This window comes from Notechis scutatus, chromosome 2, assembly GCF_049901735.1.
Source record: "Notechis scutatus isolate UNSWTSFEM ecotype Mainland chromosome 2, rNotScu1.2, whole genome shotgun sequence".
Classification (NCBI taxonomy): domain Eukaryota; kingdom Metazoa; phylum Chordata; class Lepidosauria; order Squamata; family Elapidae; genus Notechis; species Notechis scutatus.
The window spans coordinates 102,480,716-102,495,745 of NC_142010.1; the positions used below are offsets into that span (position 1 = coordinate 102,480,716).

At 39.9% G+C, this 15,030-nt stretch overlaps 1 protein-coding gene, 1 long non-coding RNA gene and 1 pseudogene across 7 annotated transcripts in view; all 3 read right to left on the reverse strand.

Moving 5' to 3' along the window:
- Nucleotides 1-786, reverse strand: part of BRD4 (bromodomain containing 4) — an 87,693-nt gene extending 86,907 nt beyond the window's left edge. For 2 of the 5 annotated variants that reach the window (XM_087955629.1, XM_087955625.1), the window contains exons 1-2: nucleotides 747-779; nucleotides 554-671 (exon numbers count right to left, since the gene is read on the reverse strand). The gene's annotated coding sequence lies outside the window, so the exon portion shown is untranslated. Of the gene's footprint in view, nucleotides 1-47; nucleotides 154-553; nucleotides 672-746 lie in introns of those variants that run through there. The other 3 variants (XM_026676962.2, XM_026676965.2, XM_087955628.1) reach the window with 3 other exon arrangements.
- A 2,409-nt stretch (nucleotides 787-3,195) lies between these two features.
- Nucleotides 3,196-3,935, reverse strand: LOC113418207 (apoptosis inducing factor BLCAP-like; annotated as a pseudogene). The gene has a single exon (XR_015747309.1). The product of XR_015747309.1 is annotated as an apoptosis inducing factor BLCAP-like (transcript).
- A 3,520-nt stretch (nucleotides 3,936-7,455) lies between these two features.
- LOC148132149 (uncharacterized) lies at nucleotides 7,456-13,918 on the reverse strand. The gene is made up of 2 exons (XR_015747639.1): nucleotides 13,737-13,918; nucleotides 7,456-8,407 (listed from the first exon to the last, which is right to left on the reverse strand). It is a non-coding gene; the product is annotated as an uncharacterized LOC148132149 (long non-coding RNA).
- Between the last annotated feature and the right edge of the window lie 1,112 nt (nucleotides 13,919-15,030).

Here is a 15,030-nt window from a genome sequence, read left to right on the forward strand (position 1 = left end):
CCCAGGCGCCGAGTCTCCTCTCTTTCGGCGCACGGACGGAGATCTACCCCGGCGCGCAGCCATCCGGATCAGCCGGCAAAGGCGGGAAGCGCTCTGGAAACGGAGTCCGACTTCCTAGCGGTACGCGCTGAGGACACAGACACGCTTACGATAATCGCGTATCCTACAGGGGGAAAACGACGACGCTCTTACGCAAATTCCGCAACCTCTCCAAGCCCTCTTCAGCGCCTACCGCAATCCGCGTAACCGTGCAAAATATCAAATCAACTACCACGCAATCGCCCACGCATACAATGTGTCCGGTAACTGCGAAACATGCATAAAAACAGACAGAGAAAATGCTCCTTTCACTCTCGGAAAACCGTAGGAAAAGCCCCATCACCAAACGGCGCAGATTCAAAAGACCTTTGCGCAATAGGCCCCGGCGCAAAATACGTAATCCGCCTGACGCAACGGTCACATTACGCAATGCGGGTTACGCCGGCAAGGCAACGTAATTACCCAAGGAGAATACCAACCTCCGCAGCCTCTCCCGGCCCGGCCCAGCTCTTACCTGATACCAAACGATAAGCCGCAGCAGGCTGTGTTGCCACCGATCCTGTTATCGGAGCAAATACCGTATAGCCCCGGCCACAGACAAAGCTTCACACTCCTCTTGGAGGGTCGAGGATCTAAAAAAAAAAAACCCCGATTAAAGCAGACCGAGCGACGGGCAGCGGGACCAGCAACAGCGGCACTACGCTGACCTCACCGCGCAGCGCGTTACGTCATCACGCAGCAAGCCCCGCCTCGCGTAAAACAGAGGACTTCGAATTCTCAGGCACGCCCCTTGAATCGAACGGCGGTGAGGCTGGCGAGGAGGGGGAAAGTTGCCTTCATTTCTGCGACGGTGCTCGGGAGCGAGCGGGAAATGGAGTGGATGACGGCTCTGTATTTAAAAGATCCCTATTGCTAAGGACACTGCCTTTCTTTCAATAATGTCACAGTTACGAGAGGGTTCCCTCCGCCCACCCCCGTCATTACCGCTTAGCTTTCTCTCCAGTACGATACCAGTCCCAGCAAGCCGGAGGATCAAGGTTCCCCTCCCGCTTGCCAAGATGCAGCATTCCAGATCGGTCCATTTGTGAACGCCACATCAGACCGACCTCCGACCTTCTACTTCTATCAACTCTGTGCTGGTTCCAAGCTTAAAAACGGGCTTCTTCACACGAGTTCTCCGTGATGATTCACTCCCCCCCAAAGCGGGGTTCCCACATCCGACCTGCAAAATAAAAATATCAGGACAACCGCTAGATGGATTCGTGGTGGTTTTTTTTTTTTTTAAATCTCTCTCCTGCCCTCTAGTGATGCCTTCATTTTTTTTTCCTCTCCACCTCTGAAGATCCGACCGAGTGTATAACACACGGAAGCGCGTCGCTAGTGCACATAGACCAAACAAGCCTTTCTGTGAGAAAGCCGCCCCGCCGTGCGAATGTACCGATTTGCCGGAAAATTACTCTGAATCTGTCCCAGAGGTGCTTTTTCAAGAGGCAACTGGGCTCTCTCTGTTTTTCTTTGAAGACGTTTCGCTTCTCACCAGAAGAAGCTTCTTGGATGAGAAGCGAAATGTCTTCAAAGAAAAACCAGAAAGCCCAGTTGCCTCTTGAAAAAGCATATTTGGGACAACCATGACCTGGGATGGCTGAGAATCTCTACACGCATACTCTGAATCTGAGGAAGCAACGCTCTCCCCTCCCCTCCTCCACAGACCGAAGGTTGGTCGCCCAAACGCTCTTCTTGCTTCAGCTCCTTGCGACAAAAGAGTCCCCGTGTAGTAAAGGACGCCCTCGCCGTCCCCTCGCTCGCCTCGGCAGGCGGAGCGGCCTTGTTCGCGCCAAGGACTTTAACCATCCAGGCACACTTTTACCTCCTAGCCTCCGAGGCTGTGGCGCGAATGACGACCGGCCGCCTTGGAGCGGAAGCTTTGCAAGCTGAGGAAAAGGACGCCAGCTTTTTCCTTGACAAGTTTAGATTAAGTGGAATTAAGGTTGCTGGCCGCCTTGCATCGCTCTCCTCTCCATAGAAGAGAGAGGTGGTGGCCCGGTAACAGTTACCACGAATCACTCGCGCTGCCAGTTCGTAAGCATGCCTTGATATCAGTATAGGTAGTTCTTGGCTTACGACCATACTTGAGCCCAACATTTCTGTTGCTAAGTTAATTTTGCCCCATTTTTCGATCTTTCTTGTCACAGTTAAATTTATTTATTTTGTCAAGCGATTATAAGATAACAGATATAAGTATAAACATAGTTATGAATCGATGAAATGAAATGCTGGCAGCTTAAAATTCAAAAGCAATACAATAAAAAACAAGATTCCCCAAGCTTTACAGCAGTGCATGCTTTCTTTCCAATTCAGGGTCCTCCATAAAAAGTAAATGTTTGGTAGAGATGTTTGGGATAAAGAGAGAGAGAGAGAGAGAAAGAGAGAGAGACAAGCTTCTGCATTTGTGCATTAAAAATGGCATCGTGATGATTTTGGAATTTTTGAGCTATGACATAGATGAAGTAGTTTGGGAAACTGGCAGTATAGGTACATGTTCCAGGATGGCCTGCTGAGATAATAAGCAGCCTCTGGCTCCAGGTGCTGTCAGGCTTATTAACCATTTGATAGTTCCCCTTCAGATGAATACCGTGAGAAGGACTAGCTTTCTACCCAACTCAAGATGGCGAAACAGCTTTGCAACTGTTTCAACAAAGATCAGACATTCATGTTCCAAAGGATGTCTCATTTGACTTTAGACAACACTCAACAGGTCTCTTCACCACCAAATTGGAAATGGAAGGACCAGAGGTGGTATTCAGCCAGTTCTGACAGGTTCTGGAGAACCGGTAGCGGAAATGTTGAGCAGTTCGGAAAACCAATAATGGAAATGTTGAGTAGTTCGGAATACCACCTCTGACTGGCCCCGCCCACATCTCTTCTCTGCCTCCCAAGTCCCAGCTGATCAGCTGGGTCTTCTTTGGTTGCCCTGTACAGGAGAACGGAGCTGGAAAGCAGGTTAGTGGGGTGGGGAGGGAATGGGGATTTTACAGTATCCTTTCCCCTGCCATGCCCACCAAGCCACGCCACACCCACCAAACCACACCCACAGAACTGATAGTAAAAAAATTTGAATACCACCGCTGGGAAGGACCAAACTCAAACAATACCAAAGGAAAGGATGGCACCCATTAGCAGTTCTGCTTCAAACCCTCGAACAGACAGCATTGCCAGCTATTACTAATAACAACTTTTGTCAAATTGTACAGGAAGATTGTGGAAGTGTGGATAATCATGAATGAAACATTTTAACCAAAACATGTACTCCAATCACATGCCTTATATTCCCTCCTTCCCATGACACTGTCCTTTTAAAAGGGAAAAAAAAAGTGCAACCAAGTAGAAGATTTTAGGTGCCAACTACACTGGGATCATGAGCAGAGTCCGGCAGTTGGGAACCAGAGCAGTGGTATAAGAAACAATTCCCTCAGCAGCTGTAGCAGATGAGAAACAGAGCGGCCAAGAAGACCAAGGCACAGATTGTGCAAGGTTTCCGCTCCAACAAGAAACTCAGAAGGTAGAAGCCCATGAACATTGAGTGACTGAACCACAAGGCTGGGTTGAGGGGCTTGGGAATGAGGAGGATGGGCAGTAACCACTGGAGACAGTACATGATGCCTGGGGAACAGGATGTCACAGTGATGGCAGCAATCCAAGTCGCAGTATGAAATTTCTCCTCTGCACATTCAGCTCTTCACCAACCAGGTACTTAAGTCTTCATAAAACTTGGGAATAATGTGCAAGTAAATCCTAGTGCATGCAATTTCATTGAGAGAAATCTTTTCCTTTTTTTGTAGCTTTGGTGTTCAGTGTAGCTAGATAGTCTTTCTTCCCTGCTCTCCATGCCATAGTGCCCCGTCACCCCTCGCCATGCTAATTTGTTCACATATAGAAAAAATAAAAAGAAACAATAGGACAGGGACGGTAGGCACTTTGGTGCGCTTATGCATGCCCCCCTGCAGACCTTAGGAAATAGTAGACAGTCTAAGGTTAAAGTTTTTGGGGTTTGGGGAAGAAACCACGGAGTCAGGTAGAGTATTCCAGACATTGACCACTCTGTTGCTGAAGTCGTATTTTCTGCAGTCAAGTTTGGTGCGGTTTACCTTGAGTTTGTATCTATTGTGTGCTCGTGTATTGTTATGGTTGAAGCTGAAGTATTCATTGACAGGTAGGACATTGCAATGTATGATTTTATGTACGATACTTAGATCGGACCGAAGACAGCGTACTTCTAGGTTTTCTAGGTCTAGAATTTCAAGTCTGGTGGCATAAGGTATTCTGCTATGAGTAGAGGAGTGGAGAACTCTTCTTGTGAAATATTTCTGGACTTTCTCAACTGTGTTAATATCAGATACGTAATGTGGGTTTCAGACTGATGAGCTGTATTCGAGTATTGGTCTGGCAAATGTTTTGTATGCCCTAGTTAGTAGGGTTTCAGACTGATGAGCTGTATTCGAGTATTGGTCTGGCAAATGTTTTGTATGCCCTAGTTAGTAGTGTGATATTACCAGAGAAAAAGCTACGTAGGATTAGGTTAACAACTCTTAATGCCTTTTTGCTATGTAGTTACAGTGGGCTTTAGCACTTAGATCATTAGAGATGAGTACTCCAAGGTCCTTGACAGAGTTTGGATCATCAACAAGGTCTTGACTAGTCAGCTTGTATTTTATTTTCTGATATATTTTTTTTGCCAATATGTAAGACAGCATTGATACATAGTTGAGGTCTTTTTGAAGGGTTGCAGTATTGTCGGTGGTGTTGAAGAGGTTTACATCATCAGCGAAGAGAACGCAGTTGCTCTTAATATGATCACAGTGGTAATTTATGTAGAGTATGAAGAGAGTTGGTCCTAGAACACTGCCTTGGGGGACACCACTGTTGACAATCACTGCAGTTGTTAAATTAGTGATTTGGTTGTTAAGTGAATTTGGCCCCTCTGTTTGTTGTGCTTGTCAGAAGGTGGTGTAGGAAGCCCTCCCACCCCCTCAGATTAAAATATTCTTTATTAATATTAAAAGAGGCAGAATATTATATTTCCTAAAAGGAGAAATGGAGAAACATGCTCTTACTTAAAGGCAGAAAGCAGCCCCAATTTCCTGCATAGTAAAACAGCCTCCAGCAGATGCCTGAAATCTTTAGAGATGGATATTTTGTCCCCATTCAGGAAGACCGAACCAATCTATTCACAAACAAAGCACCTTCAGATCCAGCTGATGGGATTAAAATTTACATTTCCCACCCAGAACAGGATTTGATCTTTAGGACATAATAAGATTAACTCACCGCCATTAGAATAGCAAAAGACACAAGGCTCACTACATTGCACAACCCCCAAAGCAGAGTCCTATAAAAATCCATCTATAGCCCAGGGGTCAGCCATCCCAGTAACAAGTTTCTGTCAATGAAGTTTCTGCAATCCAAATAAACCTTTCCTTGCAGCCAGCTATCCTCCATTTTATTCCTAGCACCTTTCTCCTGGCTTGGAACTGGACCGGATTTTTCTTCCAACAGTGGCAAATGGTGATCACATGGACACTTGCAACAGTCATGAGTAAGTTGCCAAGCATCTGAATTTTGATCACATGACTATGGCGATGCTACAATGGTCTTAAATGTGAAAAACTGTCATGTCAGTTTTTTCAGTGCCATTGTAACATTGAAACAGACACTAAATGAACTGTTGTAAGTTGAGGACTGCCTATAACTCCAGCACTCTCTGACACCATTTTTTACTCCAGATGATGAATGAAGATTTATTTTGCTTCCATTGTCTGACTTAATAGCAGATCTGGATTAACTAAGTGGATGTGGAGAGAGATTAGTGAAAGTATAGCAGTCAGAAGCATGGCTAACACTGGCAGAGTTATTAGCTGCGCAACTATCTTTCATCCAACGTTATTTATCTGGGACATTTTCCAAATAAGACACACTGCTCTAGAAGCAGCTATGTACTGTGAAGAAATAAATTACATAAAACATGTTACTTTGGTGTTCTCACTACAGTTCTATTGAATAGTAGTGCTTGTATAAAGCAATCAATCAGTTGCAGAGAAAATGTTGCACCTGTGCTCAACAGATTAAAAAAATGTATCTATAGGCCTAGACTAATGGAAGATCAATATTCCTCTGGAATTTGCCTATTCATAATTTTTGGAAGAATACCTTACACATCTGTACAGTACAGATAGACCTTGACTTTCAACCATTTAGTTAATGACTGAAGTTACAATGGCACTACAAAAAAGTGATACAACCAGTCCTCACACCTACAACCATTGCAGCATCCCCACAATCGTGATCAAAATTTGGAAGCTTGGCAACCAGCATGTATTTAAAACAGCTGTAGCATCCTGGGTTCATGTCATCATTTGCAATCTTCCCAGTCAACTTCCAACAAAGTCAATGGAGGAAACTGGATTCCTTTAATGATCACATGATTCAGTTAAGCAGTGATTTGCTTAAGAACAGTGGCAAAAAAAGATCATAAAACCAGGCACAATTCACATAACATTAATCATCTATTTTCCATCCTTATTAAATACTACAAGGTACACAAATGTATTTATAATGGTGTTTAAAAACTTACGTTGTTAATTTACAAATACTTCATTACTTCCAATGTGATTATTATTGTATTCAGCAAGCAAATTTCCATTTCATATTACTATAATGCAAATATTCTAAAATTCACATACATTCTGACCATTTAGCAAAGAATGCTGCATGTAGGATAGGAATGACTGAGATCTACTCATATCTTATAAAAACATTATGTAAAAAAAATGTTTTCCAAATACCACTTCCCTGTATAATTTTTGTTACTTTTTAAAAGTTCATATTCTGTGGAAAAATTTTGAACCCAGCATACAAACTTTTAAATATATGTCTATGGAGATTCTCAGTCATCCTCACTGAAGAAGCTTCTTGGATGAGAAGTGAAATGTCGTCAAAGAAAAACCAGAAAGTCCAGTTGCCTCTTGAAAAAAATAATAACTATATGTTACTGAGAAGAGTGTAGCTCAATCGTTAGCTCTTAGTTTTAATTTAAAGAACATTTATAATATTCAGCTGTAACATTTATCAACCCTAATCACCGAACCTGAACCCTGAAATATGAAAGAAATAGTAATTGGATCATAATTATCTTACCTTCAAGTTTGAATAAACTACAAATGGGATGTAGAATGAGATTCAACAAAATTCTAGAATCATACAAGTTGGAAGGACTCATTTAAACTATGTAGACCCATATCCTTCTCAATGTAGGAATCCAGATAAAGCATCTTGTTTCAATGTTGCTTGTAGATATCTTAACAAATGTTGGCTACCACCAGTATGGATAATTGGGTGCACAGTTGAATTGTTATTATTGCGGGGTTGTGTGTACTTTTCTAATATTCTATAGCAGTGGTTCTCAACGTTTTCTCCACCACAGACCTCCTTTAAATACCTTTTGTAGCCATAGATTATGGCCACAGACCACCAAGACTTAATTCAAGATTTCAGTCTTAACATTTCTTCAAACCTTCGTGGACCCCCTATGACATTGTGCCTCCCTGGGGGTCCATGGACCACAGGTTGAGAAGCACAGTTCTATAGGCATCATGTAGCTTATATATACATATATACAAATTGTCATCTTGCATTCTGAAATGAAAAAAACGTGATCTTCTAAATGATAACCATTCAGATGTTTGAAATATACTAATATTTGCTCAGGCATTTTTTTCTCAAAACTAAGTATGCACAACTTTCAATTTCTCTTTAGAAAAGTAGGTTTATAGCCCCTAAATTACCCTGAGTTTATTAACATTTACTTTTGAAGTCCAAATGTTTAATTATGTACAGTTTTGTTTCAGCATGATGTTGTAAATTTCTACTACTGATTTCCTCAACTATGCCTTTCCTATTGATTAGTATTAAATCAGGGAGAATTGATTTGTGTGGTTTTTTAAAAAATTTTTAAAAAGCAGTTTATTCTGTTAATTTGCAGAATTCTGGTCAATGACCACAATAAAGAACTAATTAAATGACTGGTTTTCTTAGTTTTCTTGTGCAGAAGAGAGTTATCTGCAAGAAAGCAGACCTGTGCTACATCTACACATTTAAACTCAACTCCTTTTTTGGAAAATGTGTGGATGTAGCACATCCATTGTGGAAAATGGAGGCATATCTGCTAATTGAAGCAGAGGAATAAATTATACATCCTCAAATGCTGCCCCAAAGTCCCTATTATAGTATTAAGCTGAGCAGAATTTGAAAACCTTTGTGGGTTGCAAGTACAGAAGACAGTTCTGTCATATTATAAAAATTCCACTAAGAAGACCTGTTAGGATTTTGGGAATTAACCCCTAGCAGAGTATTGCAGCAGTAGTCAAGCCAGGCAGCCAAACGAGAGCGGAAGGGCCCCAGAGTATACACACACTGAACACAAACACTGTTTGTAGTTTAAATAGTTTTTAATCCAGTTAGAGTTTAAGCATTGTCATTCAGTCCATTAAGTCATTCACAGTATTTCCATCCAGTAAGACTCACTAGTATAGTCCAAGTTAAGAGTCCTTACAATATCTTTATCAGCCGATAAAGATATCTTCTCCTCCTCCGGTTTCTCTCTCCAGAGAAACAAACGCTGGATATTCAGCAAACAGTAGCAAACAATAACAGTTCAGTCACAGGCACTCACAGTCAGTAATCACAGTTAGTCGCAGCAGCACACAGTTACAGTTACAGACAGTAACTCACAGTTACAGCCAGAGACAGACAGATAGTAACAGCCAGACAGAAAGCTTTCCAGCTTCTAATGCTTCCTTATATTGTAACTTCTAACCGCACCCTTAATCGGCTAATTGCTTGCTGCATTGTGCTTAAAGTGATAAGCACTTAAACCATGATATCTAAGTTTTATATATTTATTCACCCAAACCATATTTGGTATCAATGTTATACCTAACATACTCCCCTTTTGGGTGCAATAAATATATAATACCTTACAATCTTATCCCATATTTTTCACAACTCTCCTGGTGCTTACTGGCACCTTGGGCTTTAGTAAAATTATCAGCTAAATTGTCCTCCGACATACAGTACTCTAGCTGAATCATCTTACTTCTTACAGATTGTCTCACGTTTAGGTATCTTAGATCTGTATGCTTGCTCCTTGTTTTTACTCCAATATTTGTGGCCATTTGAATTGCTGCCTGATTATCTTCATGTATAATTATAGGATAATCTACAGTTATACCTATATCAATTAACATTTGTTTATACATTATTAACTCTGTACATAACAATGATAAACAGGAGAATTCTGCCTCCATAGTAGACAAACTTATATGCTGTTGTCTTATTGACTTCCAGCCTATTAATGTCTTACCCAGCATTATGGCTGTTCCTGAAGTCGACTTTCTAGTGTCTCTTTCTGATGCAAAACTAGCATCTGCATAAGCACACAGAATTAAATCACCATTTGGTTCTAAATACAATGAATAATTCATTGTCTTTTTAAGATATCTTAATATCCTCTTAGCTGCAATCCAGTGTCTTTCACATGGTGCAGAATTGAATCTAGCCAACTGATTCACACAGTACGATATATCTGGTCTAGACCAATTACTAATATAACTCAAACTACCAATTAATGATTGATAAATCACCTTATCAAACTCAGGACTTTGTTCATCAGTGTTGCTAAACTCCTGACTCATTGGAGTCTTAGCTGGCTTACAAAGCTCCATCTTGTAATCTTTTAGCAATTTGCTTATCTTATCTTCCTGAGATATCTTATAACCTTTCCGTGTTTTCTTTATATTCAAACCGAGATACTTCTTTATCTCCCTAATTGCTTGATCTTTATTCTCTTTCCTAATGATGCTATTATTTTATTTGCTTCATCATTAGTTTCAGTTATCAATGCAATGTAATCTGTGAATAGTAATAATAATGATACTTTCCCATTTGTCTCCCTCTTAAACAGACATGGATCAGCTAAACCAGCTTTAAATCCTATATTGTCTAGTACCTTTACAATATACTGGTTCCATTCATAGCCTGATTGTTTTAGACCATAGAGACTTTTCTTTAACAACCAACAATCATTATTATCCTTATTTTCACTTTTAATACCAACAGGTTTTTTCATATAAATAATATGTTTTAATGGGGCGTGCAAGTAAGCAGTTTCCACATCTAGATGGTTAACTATATAGTTTTTACTAGCTGCCCACACTAAAGCTGCTCTCAAGGTTGCTGCCTTAAGACTAGGTGCAAACACCTCATCATAGTCATTAGCATTCTGCCTAAAACCTTGGGCTACTAACCTTGCCTTATGGATTAAATTACCATCTTTATCTGTTTTTACCTTAAAAATCCATTTGCAGCCAATGGATTTCTTTCCTACAGGTAATTTAGCATTTTCATACACCTTCATATCTCTTAATGAATTCAGTTCCTTATTCATTGCTGCATACCATTTTTCTTTTTCCTTATTAGGATACTTTTTAATTTCTTCTACAGAATTAGGAACTTGATTAATCTGGCATACTGTGTTAGCCTGGTACCTATCAGGCGGTCTAGATATACGTGTAGTTCTTCTGGGAATTACAGGGCTTACAGGAGGACTTTGTTGAACTACTACCTGTTCATCTTCCTCATCCTGTTCAGCTATTGAATCTGTTTCTTCCTTTATGGGCACTATTTCATCCTGTATTTGTCTCTTTACTTTATTTTTAAAGTTACAGGGATAACTAATGGGATTTCTATAGGATTCAATAATTACATCTTTATTGGCATCCTGTTCTAATTTCTCCCATCCTTCATGTTCTAGAAATTGGGCACTAGCACTACATAACACTTTAGATGTGCCTTTCTCCCAAAATCTATATGCCCTATGGTTTGCCTGATAACCAACGAAGAAAAATCTTTTAGCTCTATGTTGCCCTTTTTTTCTGAGTTGTGCAGGAATATGCACCCATGCTGGTGCACCAAATGTGTGCAGGTAACTTAGATCAGGTTTCCTGCCATGCCATCTGGTGAATGGTATTTCACCTGTTGTTGTATTAACAACGTTGTTCAATATGTTATTAGCACACATTGTAGCCTCCCCCACAAAGAATCAGGTAACCCAGAATCATTTAACATTGTTCTAACCATTGCCTGTAGTGTTTGGCCTCTTCTTTCAATAAAAGCGTTATGTTCTGGCCTGTATGGAGCAGACTTCTTATGCTCTATTCCAGCTATCTTAAGTCTGTTCTGGAATTTGTTATTAATAAATTCCGTACCATTATCTGTCACCAGGGTTATCAGTTGCCGTTTAGACTTTCTTTCAGCAAACCTAAGCCAATTGAAAAAATGTTGATATGTTTCAGTTTTGCTTTTCATTAAATAGCAAAACCCATATCTAGAATAATGATCCATAATGCTCAGTATATATCTAGCACCCCCATACTGGGTTTCTTTGGACCTATTATGTCTGCAAATACTACTTCTAAAGGTTCTTTTGTTTTGAAACCATTTAGCCTATTTGCAGGCAATACCTTGCTCTTATCTTCACAGCAAACATTACAACGCAAATATTTATCACAAGGTTTTAACCTTATTCCTTCAGATAACTCAACTGTACGTTTTAGCATTTTAAAATTTACATGCCCCAAACGCCTATGCAATAAATGGATACATTCATCATGAGGCTTTATATTATTAAATACAGTTTGAGCCTCCCCTTTCTTACTATTATCTAAGACATATAATGTTCCATTTAAAGCTGCAGTTACCCTTTTGTTATCTTTTTCAATTATGCAATTATTATCTTTAAAAGTAATTACATAACCTAATTTATCTAATACCCTTACTGAAAGCAAATTAAACTTTAGTTGCGGTACATACAACATTTTTATATCCTGGTTTATGTACGGACAACGTGCAAAACCTTGACCTTTCGCTTTCAGGTTCCAGCCATTGGCAAGAGATATATGTTGAGAACTTGTAGACATTTTTATAAATTTTGTCTTATCTCTTGTGATGCAGTGGGATGCGCCACTGTCAACCACCCATAAATTGTTCTTCACATCAGAGTTGCTAAACATGGCTAGTTCAAATGCTTTCTTTGGCTTTTTTACATTCTGGCTTTTTCTCTTTTTGCAGAACCTTGCCAAATGTCCTCTGCCTCCACAATTAAAACACTTTTTAATTGTGTATGCTGTTGAAGATAAATTCTCTTTTTCCAGGTGCTTTACTTTGCTTTGCTGGTTTCTTTCAAGCTTTGAAGATAATTTCTCTTCTTTCTTATCTTCTCTCAGCTCGTCACGCTCACGCCTCCTTCTGGCTTCTTCTAGTAGCCTGCCTGTAATCTCGGTTAATGAGAGGCTTTCTTTTGGCAATACTTCCAACGAAGTCACATAGTCATCATAGCTTTGATCTAATGAAGATAATATTATGTAGACTTGTTGCAGTTCATTAAATATAAGCTCTTTTTCTTGCAAATCTTGAAAAATGCTCTTCATACAGTTTAAATGAACTAACATATTTCCATTCCTCTGAAGATGCGTTCGAAAAAGCTTCCGTGTAAGATTTATATGTGCTCCTACACTGTCCCGAACATAAATCTTCCTGAGGTTCTCCCAGCAGTTTGCAGCATTTTCTTCTCCACGAATATGGACAAGCTGCTGATCACAGAGAGTCAGTCCTATGATGCATAAAGCCTGCTCATTCTTTAGTTTAAAGTCTTGTAACTTTTCTTTATCATCATCATCAGCAGGATCCCAGCTACTCACATCTGGTGGGTTTGCTATAATGTCCCACAAACCTTCTCTGCGTAGAAGTAAACTACATTTCATTGACCATGAAACATAGTTTGTTCCATCCAGCCTGGATATCATGGACAGTTGTGACAAATTTACTTGTGCCATTGCTCTTCAGATATTTTGACTATTTTAAACTAATTAAAACAGTTTGTTTTTACAGTAATGTGCAACTCACACCAACTCTCTCTGCTATATCCTGGTTAGTTAGACTATGCTGCTGGGCCCATAACCAATGTTAGGATTTTGGGAATTAACCCTAGCAGAGTATTGCAGCAGTAGTCAAGCCAGGCAGCCAAACGAGGCGGAAGGGCCCCAGAGTATACACACACTGAACACAAACACTGTTTGTAGTTTAAATAGTTTTTAATCCAGTTAGAGTTTAAGCATTGTCATTCAGTCCATTAAGTCATTCACAGTATTTCCATCCAGTAAGACTCACTAGTATAGTCCAAGTTAAGAGTCCTTACAATATCTTTATCAGCCGATAAAGATATCTTCTCCTCCTCCGGTTTCTCTCTCCAGAGAAACAAACGCTGGATATTCAGCAAACAGTAGCAAACAATAACAGTTCAGTCACAGGCACTCACAGTCAGTAATCACAGTTAGTCGCAGCAGCACACAGTTACAGTTACAGACAGTAACTCACAGTTACAGCCAGAGACAGACAGATAGTAACAGCCAGACAGAAAGCTTTCCAGCTTCTAATGCTTCCTATATTGTAACTTCAACCGCACCCTTAATCGGCTAATTGCTTGCTGCATTGTGCTTAAAGTGATAAGCACTTAAACCATGATATCTAAGTTTTATATATTTATTCACCCAAACCATATTTGGTATCAATGTTATACCTAACAAGACCTATCAAACTGGTGGTCAATGGACCAGATGCGTCACATGCAGCCCACGCCCACCCTGGCTCCGCAAAGGCAAAAAATGTCACGATATGTCAGCTGACATGATTGTTTGACACCTGTGCATTAGTGCCAAGTTGAATTGTAAACACTAACATTTTATCCAACATCCAAGTTGATCCTTAGCTCTTTTGAGAACTACAGAACTACAGAATTAAGGCAAATGTCATAAATTAACACCAATGTCACAAATTAACAATTAAAAGCAAATAATCAATGTATTTGCAAAAGCCTACAACAGCAAATCTCCATAATTTTCCACCATGACTCTTTTAGCTATCCTTATCATTTTCTCCAGTAGTTTTGCTTCCTCTTCTGCAAACATATTGGAAGAAAATGTTACCTAACCAGTATAGTTACAAATCTGTGGGTTTGTGGTAGTTTTCAGTAGCACATGACTATGAGCAAACAGTTGATTGAAACTGTAGCTCAAAACATATGGAATAATCACATGATACACCCCAATTCACTCACTATGTATTAAATGAAAGTTTGCAGATCTTGAAGAAAATCATATTTATTGTGAGGAACTTATTTATTCTGAGCCTATATGTCTGGAAACAATAATGAACAGAAAAACACCTACATTAAGCAATATACATGCAACTTTTTCAGAACTGTAATGACATAAGAACATTGTTTCAGATATAAAACAGGGAAATTTACATACAAAATACTTGCCAAACAGAATATTGAAGGAATGTTCCCTTTCATAGAAAGTGATAGGTAGAAGATACCATTTTCCAAATTCCATCAGTGGAGGGAATTTTTTTATAAGGATTCTGTCCCAGGCCAAGTATTTTCAGTATTTTCATAAAGCAGTTAAAAGAGGGGATAGAATTATGCTCATTAAATTTGCATATGATACAATGTTGGAGTGTATCAGTGGTGGGATTCAATTTTTTTTTTACTACCGGTTGTGTGGGTGTGGCTTGGTGGGCGTGGCAGGGGAAGGATACTGTAAAATCTCCAGTCAGAGGTAGTAGTTGCCCGTTCTCCGAACTACTCAAAATTTACGCTACCGGTTCTCCAGAACTGGTCAGAACCTGCTGAATACCACCTCTGTATTGCTAACACTCAGAAGCAAAGTTCTAAGTTTAAAAGGATTTTGATAGCCTTGAACACTGGACCCTTGTAACAAAATACAATTAATTGGTAAGAAATGCAGGGATATGAACTTGGATAGGAAAAACTGGATGCAAGGTACAACATAGGACATCTGGATGTCCTAGTACACCACA